The following is a 10,755-nucleotide window of genomic DNA, read 5'->3' on the forward strand; positions in this document are numbered from 1 at the left end:
CTTTATTTAGAAAAATACGGAGAAAATTATTCAATGTTGCCACCTTCAGGACAAATTTTAAAATAGCAGTGAAAAGCATAGGACTTAAGATTTTTTTTTTTTTTCTTTTTGCCATGATTAAGTATTTGCTCTACAATATTGATGCAAGGTTAACTGCTTATGCTTTTTAAGACAGCGAAACATCTGACTTTTAAAAATTGTTCTCATACTCAAATATGTGCCTGAAAAACTTCACCTAAAGTATACTTATCTATTAGTTCCCTGCTGATAGAAATTTATTTAATATTTAAGACATATTGTTTGAGTATTTCTATGTATCAGGCACTGTGCTAGGTGCTGGAAATACAAAGATGACTTAAACATTTGAAAATTCCCAAGAAGTCTACATTCCAAGAAAGGGAATCAATAATACATAAATAGAATATTCCACCAGCACGATAGGTGTTCTGATAGACATAAATAGACAATTGTGGGGGAACATGAGCTATACACCTTAGCCAGGAGAGTAAACAGAGGGACAGCAGGAAAAGTCATGCTGCAGGTGACAACCAAACTTAGTCTGTTATTACAATAATTTTGAGAAATAATTTAGAGTAAAGTTATTTAAATTGTTTTCCATTTGCTTATTTCTATTAACCTAAAGAAAAGAGAGGGAGAAAAAAAGAGTGCTAAGAAATAGGCCGGGAGCGGTGGCTCAAGCCTGTAATCCCAGCACTTTGGGAGGCCGAGACGGGCGGATCACGAGGTCAGGAGATCGAGACCATCCTGGCTAACCTGGTGAAACCCCGTCTCTACTAAAAAATACAAAAAACTAGCCCGGCGAGGTGGCGGGCGCCTGTAGTGCCAGCTGCTCGGGAGGCTGAGGCAGGAGAATGGCGTGAACCCGGGAGGCGGAGCTTGCAGTGAGCTGAGATCTGGCCACTGCACTCCAGCCTGGGCGACAGAGCAAGACTCCCTCTCAAAAAAAAAATAAATAAATAAAAAAGAATAAAAAATAAAAAAATAAAAAATTATCATGGAGATAATGTTCACTGAGGTAAATTATTGCATAATACCTGATGTAGTTATTTTCTTAGTTTTTCTGTTTCCCTTTGCTGTCCTTTAACACATTTCCAGCAGAGTCTTCTTCATAGAGCAGTCCTAGGGAAAAAATACATTGTCATTTTCCCAGTTCATATTCTAACTACAGACAATACAGCAGAATTGTAGGTGCTGAGTTATTGATTTGCAGATCTGTCTTTCTCAAATGCTCCACAAACAACATTTTTTTTCTAAGATACAGTATAATATCAGCATTTTTTTCTGTAAGAAAATCTTTTGTTTAAAAAGAAAACTTGGTAGAAAATTTCTATTCCTACTACGTTACTATTGTTTTACATCTATGCATATATAATTGTTACATAAATAATTGATTTATGTATACATATATGTATATATAATCTATGTATAAAACAGGAAAATTATGTAACATATGGAGCCTGTCAAATATCCTTTACCTGAAAATTTGCTATACCTCCATCACACAAGGCAGATTTTGATCTACTTTGACTATAATACTTTCTCAGAAATGTCATTGCAAGATTTTTAAATTAAAATTATCATTATTATTACTAGAAATTGAACTATTTATATCAGAGAAAATTGTAACAGTAATGTTGGTTGAAGAAATTACATTGGTGGATAAGTCCTTAAACTCACTATAGGAAACAAACATCCTAATTTAAAGTCATTTCTACTCAAATTCAAATTTAAAGGAGAAAGAAAAGCAGGGTAGGGTGCTGAATTATGTCTCTCCTATTTTGGTAGAACAAAAAATAATCCAAATCTGAATAAAGTAATCTATATATATCCTAGTCAAACATCAAAGTCACCAGGTATGCTGACTGGAGTGCAAGCTAGTTATTTTTTAATTAGCTACTTATGAGGTTTCTGTTCAAGTTTTAACACTAATTAAAAACTTAATTGCACATGTAAGCAAACAATGTTCCTCTTGAGGTAACATCTCTGAAAGAGTATTATGGATGGATGTATTTTTATCCTGGATTTAGCTTTGTCTTGCATGTGACCATGTCTTTCCTTCTAGAAATATTTACTATAGGAATAAGTTGTGCTCCAGTTTTATATGGCAAATGATGTAAATAATTTAACTTTAAAAGTCAGCTTACACTGCCTCAGAGACGACAGAAAAATTATAATCATTCTATCACTTTATTAGTGAGAAATCATAGTTTTAGAATTGAATGGGTGATATGTGGTTGCAAATTCAGCTTGTGTTACAAAAATAAGACTATTTTTTTACCATGATGTTATAAGCAAATAAGTTTTAACCACCAAAAAAGTAGAAGGTATGTGATTTTAAATTAAGGATGTTATGTTGAATGAAATAAATTTACCTTTATTTAAAATTCACATTTTTCTATTAACTTTACCGCAACTCAAGAGAAAACTCATGGATAGGGTTGGTCTGTGTAAGACCCGTGAGAACCATGATCCATTCCAACTCTGCGTTTCCCCGTGTCAGCATTCATCTGACATTTGTGCTTAAATGCTACTTGTTTATAATGGTCTCTAATTTTCATTTAGAAAAGATGCTTAATATTAAAAAATAATGGTTTAAAATTATTTCAAGTATTTTCCATGTTTGTTATCAAGATGATTTAATTCAAATCTTAGTTGAAGTCTCAACTTTGTAAGTTTAAAATATCAACTTTGTCCATTTGAAAAATAGAAATAAGATCCATTCCATCAGAAACAAGATGAGGCAGATACGTATATAGAAATCAATGACATAATTCCATTCTCAAGATTCAGTTTAATGGGGAAGACAGAAAAATTATAATATCTCACAAAGATTTATTTAGGTTATATGTGATCAGATTTCAGAAGCATTTTACAGACCTTCAATTCTGATTCGAAGTTATATAATTAATGTTGCACAACAAAATATGCAACAATATGAACAGCTTAAAACACTTGCTGTAGTCTATGAATCTCGTTTACCAGTTATATCTAAGTAAAGTATAAATACACTTCCTGTTTCCTCCTACTGCCCCTTTTCTTGGCACACAGACAGAAGAAAGTCTCCTTAGAATCCAAGCCTATTGACTTTCCTCTTTTACAGTTACAGCTCTCCGTGGTAATGACCTCAGGAAGATAACTTGTGCATACAAAGTCACCACCCCTGCTCTTGAGCTTTCAGAGCTGCTAACACCATTTCCTGCTACTCACAAAACTCATATTAGCTTCACAGCAGACCAGAGCCCCATAGTGTACTCACAAAGTGAGGCAAGTCTCCTCCACCAGATCATTTTTAAAGTCAGTTACTTGAGCCCCCAAACACTATGTTCTTTCTTATCTAAAGTCTTCAGAATTCTAACAAAGGAGCTCTTTTCAATATTTTTATATTATTATTTATTAATTTTATTACGCATACAGAAAATTGTACACAGCATATATGAACAACTTAAAATGCATATAAAACATACACCAGCCTCCTGCTGGGTACATTCTATACCTCCAAAGTCTGTCCTTTATAGGACTATATTCTGAGATAGCTCTTGGCTATCTCTCTCCCAATGAGGAAAGAAGTTTCTAGGGCCAAGAGAACATTCTCACCCGAAGCCCAAGTGTCAATTTCTCTGGGCACTCAGAACCCTACAATTTCTTGCCAACGTGTTTTAGGTTTTATGTAGATTTTCTATCAATTTTGCTAACTGTGTTCAGCAGGAGAGTTGGTCTAATGCAAGCCAAACTGCCATGACCAAAAGTTAGTATCATATTTGGACTGAAATTTCATAGTGGATGATTTTCATATTTCATCTATTTTGCTAGGCCCTCAGTGGTTGTTTCAATATGGAACCTCATAGTTCTCCATTCATTCCTTGAATAACTTTTTTATAATGTCCTCCTCTCTATTTTCTATGTTTATCTTTCTGAATCTCTTGTTATTCAAAAATTGACATTCTGAATAGGTCTTATAGTTTTCTACTGTTTATTTATTTATTTATTTTAGTTTCCAAGCATTGTTTTTTCTTCATTTTTAAATAGTATTTTGTTTTATTAAAAAAATAAGTTGTCTTGTCTTTTAAAAATATTGCAAATAATTATTCTTTTAGTTTTTTTTCTGCCAATTTGGGGTGTGAGTGTGTGTGTGTGTGTGTGTGCGTGTGTGTGTGTGAATCTTTCATACCTGAAGCTGTATTCAGAAGTCTTATCATCCCTGGCTCAGAACAAAAAGTGAGATAACTAAAATCTCATTTGTAGTTTTGAGCACGTAGATTCAATTTGTCAACTTTGAGTTTCAGTAAAGTGTGGAGTAGCCATGTAAATCATTTTCTAAAGTTTTGAGATTAAGGAGGCACTGTTCATATGTCAAAAAAAATTCATAAACTAGGACTATACTGGACAAATCAGATTGTATGTTGCTTCATTTATTAGAGAACTCCTTATCTTTTGTGATCTTCTTTGAGACTGGTGAGATTCCTCAGATAAAAATCTTTATAAATCTTGCCTAGAGAGTCTGATTGACTGTACGTGGGGATATAGGAACAAAAATAAGGCTGACAGGTCTTTAAATTCACATTCAGCATGGGGGGGGGAAAACATTTCACTTTCCTGTTTTGGAAATTTCACTCACAATCTAAAGTTTGTATCATGACCCAACTCCTTCAATTCAGAGACCATGTGATGAACTTTCTCTTTCTAGTCAAACTTCAGGTTTTTATTAGGGATTATAAAGTCAGAGAATGTAAGGATTTGACTTCTCAAGTAGCTTTCACTCTAGTGCTCTGTATTTTACCTCATACCCAATTCATTTCAGTCCTGTATGCTTGGTTCCCTTAGTTTCTGAGACTTTTGCTGATCCTACAGTGTAAATCAGAATGATTTCACCTCTCCTTATTGCCATTGTGGAATTTGGCTTTATTTGGGTGCTATGCCAGTTAATCCTCCTCCACTTATATTATCTAGATATAAATTTTGTTATAGTCACCACTACCCCTATTCTTCTATCCTTGTCAGCGTATGTATTTTTAAATGTTCTCACTGTAGCTTTAGTGGAGTACCAAAAGAGAAAAAAATTCAAAGTACACTCAATCTATGACCTTTACTTGGATATGCTCTTTCCAGGTTCATTGCTGATTCTGCCTCTCAGAATCTGTATACAAATTTGAGAAACATAGAACATATCGCAACCTGATTAAATAATAAAGTTCTTCATTAAAACATTCATAGCCCTCTGACATTGAGTCACTTCATTTGGGCTCATTTGCCCTCCTTTTAGAATTAGTACTTTCTCAAGTCTAACCTGACATCTTGTCAAGTAGTCCGTGATATACACCCCACATTTTTCAGATATGCGAAAGATTAAACACAGTTGAGGCTACAGTGAAGATCTCTACTTATTTTAGCAAAGTATTGTTATACCCATAATTCAGGTGATTCTCCTACACAAAATTATTAATTCAGAAACATTTATTAAGGATTTGTTATGGAAACCATTTCATTGATATCCATAACTCATAGTGTTTCTTCATATATTAGCAAGTAAACAAACTACCGTAAAGCTAAGAATTACTTGGAGACATCTACATCTAAGGATTAGAGTCAGAAGGATGCCAAGGACTACCTAGGCTTCATTTCACAAGTGAGAAAACTAAAACACATTCAGCTTTAATAATGCAGACAGCTTCACCCTTATTGGGAGTTGATGAAGTGTCCTGGGGGATTTCTAGTCTGGTCAACCCAAATTGAAAGTCAATGGAGTAATTTAGGGAAATTCTACACTAAAGTAGAAAATCAATTGCCTATGGTATATGAGCTAGCATCTTGGGTAAAATATAATCCTCATGTTCAAGTTAGTCATCAAATCAGTTTTGAACACACTCCAAATGCCTTATTCTAAGCAGCTGCAGTCAGTGCTGTAATAACACCACTCCTGCTGTATTAGCCAGAATGCAAAGGCTCACTTTAAAATTGCTCAGCCTTAATGAAAATGGCAAAATGTTTAAAGTTATGCTGTACATTAGACATGGACAAAATTTCACTGCAATTTTGCCTGATTGGAAATTTAGGTAAGAATATTTGTTCTACTTTTTTCTTGCAATCCCTAAGTCGATAAGTTTCAAGTCACATAATGTTCATCTGTTTCCTTAATGCCACCTTCTGATACCAGGTACCTTGTTGGATAGCCATAGTGTTGAATAAGTGCCACTATTCACAGAGGTGATTCAGTGCCACACACAAAAGCTCCTTTATTAATATACAAACAAATGGATACCATGAGGCAAGCATATTGTGCAGAATATGCTGGCAGAGGGTAAGATCTTTGAATTGGATGATGTCTAGGTCACTTCCAACTTTCAGCTGTAAGTTTCTCAGAGAATATTATAACGTAAATGAATATTATCAAGCCTAGAAAGAAGTTAATGGTGTGCTTTTCATTAATGCTTCATTAAAATGTCTTTACAAATATATTGCTGTAGTATGTACTTCTTTTATGTTATATCATGCCATACTAATAAATTTATATTATACCTACATAATAAAGTGTGTGCTATATATCTGCACAGCATGAATGTATTTAATAGTAATATGAATTAAAAACAAATTTTGTTTTAGCACACAAACCTACATATTCCAAACATCATGGATTTCTTTTTTTTTTTTTTTTTTTTTTTTTGAGACGGAGTCTCGCTCTGTCGCCCAGGCTGGAGTGCAGTGGCCGGATCTCAGCTCACTGCAAGCTCCGCCTCCCAGGTTCACGCCATTCCCCTGCCTCAGCCTCCCGAGTAGCTGGGACTACAGGCGCCCGCCACCTCACCCGGCTACTTTTTATTTTTTTGTATTTTTTAGTAGAGACGGGGTTTCACCGTGTTCGCCAGGATGATCTCGATCTCCTGACCTCGTGATCCGCCCGTCTCGGCCTCCCAAAGTGCTGGGATTACAGGCTTGAGCCACCGCGCCCGGCCCATCATGGATATTTTTATAAGGAAAAACAAGTTCTGACAAAGTTGAGTTAATAAATAAATGTAATGATGAATTTGAGAAATAGAGGTAACCCAGGGAATGGTTTCTTCCCTCTAGGATTCCATGACATAGAATGAGAGGCTTCCATTTCTTGTAAAAGCAAAATCACTTGACTTGAAGTAAAGACAAATCCACAGCAAGCAGTCAATCCCTTGAGTGCACTTCACAAAGTCAAGCTCTGGTGGCTGAGGGGTAGGTAGACGCCAAGTCAGCATGAGACAGGAGTTTAGTGACCTTTAATTCCATGGGCACAAAAGAACTTGCAGCTGGTTTCCTAACTCCATGGTTTTTAGAAATGAATGTGTGTTTTCCCTTCTGTGTACCTCAGCTGCAACCAGAGCCATTATCTGCCCCTAAAATATAGTTTTAGACTTATTAGACAAATAGTAAAAAAAAAAAAGAAAGAAAGAAAAGAAAAATATCCTAAATGTTTCCATTGCAATGGCTAAAAAACAGTTGGCTAATGCTCTTTTAAATTGCTTTTTGCTGCACCAAAAGTTTTGAGATGTTTATAATTATGAAACATCTGCAGGAAAAAAGTCACATACTATATTTCAGTTTATAAAGTATAAAACAATCAATCAATAAATGTTAGTTAATTTGTTAATCATCATGTACAAATGGTCAGGTTAATCTCTCAGCAGGATAGAATGCCATTTAAGCAACATGGACAAAGGAAAACAGAACTGACATGACACGATAATCAATGAATTAGGGATGGTAGATGCTCGATGAAAGAAGATATGAAAAAGGGAGTTTGAAAGATTGAGCAAGTTTGAGGACCCGAGTTTTGTTTTCCAGAAGGGAGAAACATCATTAGAGAAGAGAGCAGAGGTAAAAAAAAAAATAAATAAATAAATAAACACAAGGGCTTTGTGATGGGCAATGAGGGAGGAAAGCTAAAAGAGAACAAGAAAGTCTGAGGGAACCAGAGTCTCCATGTGTGTAAACAGCAAAAGGTAAGAAGGAAAAAACTGAAAGTGAATTGGCATGTCCTGACCAACCAAGGACATTTTTTGGCAGATAATGTGATACCATTAAAAGGTTTTCACAGAAAATTTAAGACATAATCAGAGCTTTGTTTTAGAAAGTTCACCCTACTAATTGTGTTTAAAGAGGAGTGTATGAAGAGGAATTGACGGGCAAAGAATAGAAACAAGAAGCATATCTAGAAACCCCTGCAGCATTTCAGATCTCTAGGAACCAGGGCTTAAACCAGAGATATTTTGTGTTTGAAGACACTAGAAGTTATTGGTTAATGGCATTGTGAGACGGCACAGTGAAAACTGACATTAAAGATGACATGGAGATTTTAAGTCTTATTGATTTATAGAAAAAAATTAGTAAAAAGAGAAAAATGTTATGAAAAGCAATGAAAAATACTGTTTACAGTCATAAGCTCTAGAGTGGAAAAGATCTGAGTTTGAATTGCAACTCCAGTGCTGACCAGCCTCATGATCTTAAAGAACTTACGTAATATCTCTATGCCTCAGTTTTTCCATCTATACAAGAGGGCTAATAACGTGCCAACCACAAAGGGATGGCATGAACACAAAAAATAATGTGTGTGAATAAACATTGCCTTATACAGTATAAATATGAGTCACTGTTATTGGTAATATTATACTATTTCAAGCAATACAGATTATATTTCTTAATGTTAGAGAAACTTACTAGTATTAAATAGGTGATTAGAATTGTAGCATTGGAGTTCTAATAGAAAGCAGAGAGAGATGTACAAATATTTGAAACTCTTGAAGTCGACTACAGGACATCACAGGATTCTCATTTTTTAGCCTCTGAGAACAAACTTGGGCATGTTGTTTGAGTCTCTGGTAGCCTTGCAATACCATGTAAATTTGTGTATTTCCAGATTCTCAGTTTATTGGATATCTGACCCATGTGCACCAATCAGAGTTTTAAAACAAGAATTCAAAACTGATTTGAAATTGGAGAAATCTTTGAAAATCATAGTCAGCTATATAGGGGTTCAATAACTAATGACAGGCAAAGATACAAATTTTCAAAAAGAAAGAATATTGTAATTTGAAAATTACAAATAATAACTTTAATAATAATCCTTAGGAACTTTGTACGAAGGATAAACAGAGGATTAGTGTGTGTGTATAAGTGTGTGTGTGTGTGTGTGTGTGGTTATTTTAATCATTAGGAGCCTGCATAGGTTCACTAAGAAAACAAATTTCAGACTAACTAACATCACTTGAGAATTTTAATGAAGTTGTATAGGAAATTTGAAATTTTTTCATAAGCTGACATATTTGCAAGACTTCATCAGACCCAAAAGAGTAATGCTTTTTAGTAATGCTTTACTAAAAAGGCAAAGGTTGCAGTGTGAAAACAAACAAACAAACAAAAATAGGAGGAGAGTTCAGGCAAGTAGAGAGTTCCAAGAGATACCACATATGCAAACTCTACAGCAAACTTGTCCAACTCATGGCCCGTGGGCCTCATGTGGCCCAGAACAGCTTGAATGTAGTCCAACTCAAATTCATAAACTTTCTTAAAACATTGAGATTTAATTAATTAATTAATTTTAAATTTATTTTTCTTTTTTCTTTTTTCTTTTCTTTTTTTTAGCACATCAGCTATGGTTAGTGTTAGTGTATTTTATGTGTGACCCAAGACAATTCTTCTTCTTCCAATGTGGTCCAGGAAGCCAAAAGATTGGACACCCTGCCTTACAAGGTCCTTTTCAACACACTCAAGGAACTTCCTATCTTTATTAAACCAAGATCTTTGGAATAAATCTTGACTTCAGAACTGGAGTCATAAATTGCCAGGATGTCTTTTTAATCAAATAGTTAAGCCAAGCTGTCTAACTGCTTGTTCTGAGTGAAAACAATGAACAAACAAAATAACCCAGGGAGTCACCAGAATATTTCAGACTTTAAATTATACTCTCCTTAGTTTAACTAAGAAGTAAAGCCAAACATCCAGGCAACTCTAAAGTCTAGAGAGTTTTCCAGTATAGTGCATATCAACTCTATCCTACACACAGGTGAGAGGAGTTCACACATGGAGAATGTTCTAATTTCAACAATAAATTTGATGTTGTGTCATATTAAACTGTTATAAGCAAGATGAAGAAAATTCAATGAGATAACATTATGATTAGTCTGATTTATAGTTGGAGGGGTAAGTTACCCAAAAATGTCAGTAAGTGGAGTAAAATTACCTAGGAAGTTAATCCTGTTAAGCAGTGAATAAAGCCAGCAAAATAAAAACTGTGTTTTACAAATATAAAGTCTATGTTTAGAACACCTTAATTATTTGCTAAATAGTTAATGATCAAATCAACGGACAGTTTATGTGAGAGAAAAAAAATCTCAGTGCTTTCAGTGAATCAGTAGGTTCAATTTAAGTAGATATGACTTTATTTAAACACACACATCCCTATTTTAGGCCTAGTATAGTATGCAATTTAGGAAATTATTGGACCTACTCCACTCTGTTGTGGTTTGTATGGGCAACTGGTTCTATTTTTGAATGTCAGAATCATAACATTATGGTATCATATTTATTCAATAGCAGAGTAGGCTAGTCTAGACTAGGAATCCTTCACTGGATAAATATAATACTCCTTTAAAACTAAATAACACAAAATTTATTGAGCATATTTTAAAAGATAAAAATAAATGTACAAAACTAAGTAGACATGAAAGGTTACACAGGGAAGTTTGTCTACCTAACTTGTGTTCCCTAGTACCC

Source organism: Piliocolobus tephrosceles, chromosome 1 (genome assembly GCF_002776525.5).
Source record: "Piliocolobus tephrosceles isolate RC106 chromosome 1, ASM277652v3, whole genome shotgun sequence".
Lineage (NCBI taxonomy): Eukaryota > Metazoa > Chordata > Mammalia > Primates > Cercopithecidae > Piliocolobus > Piliocolobus tephrosceles.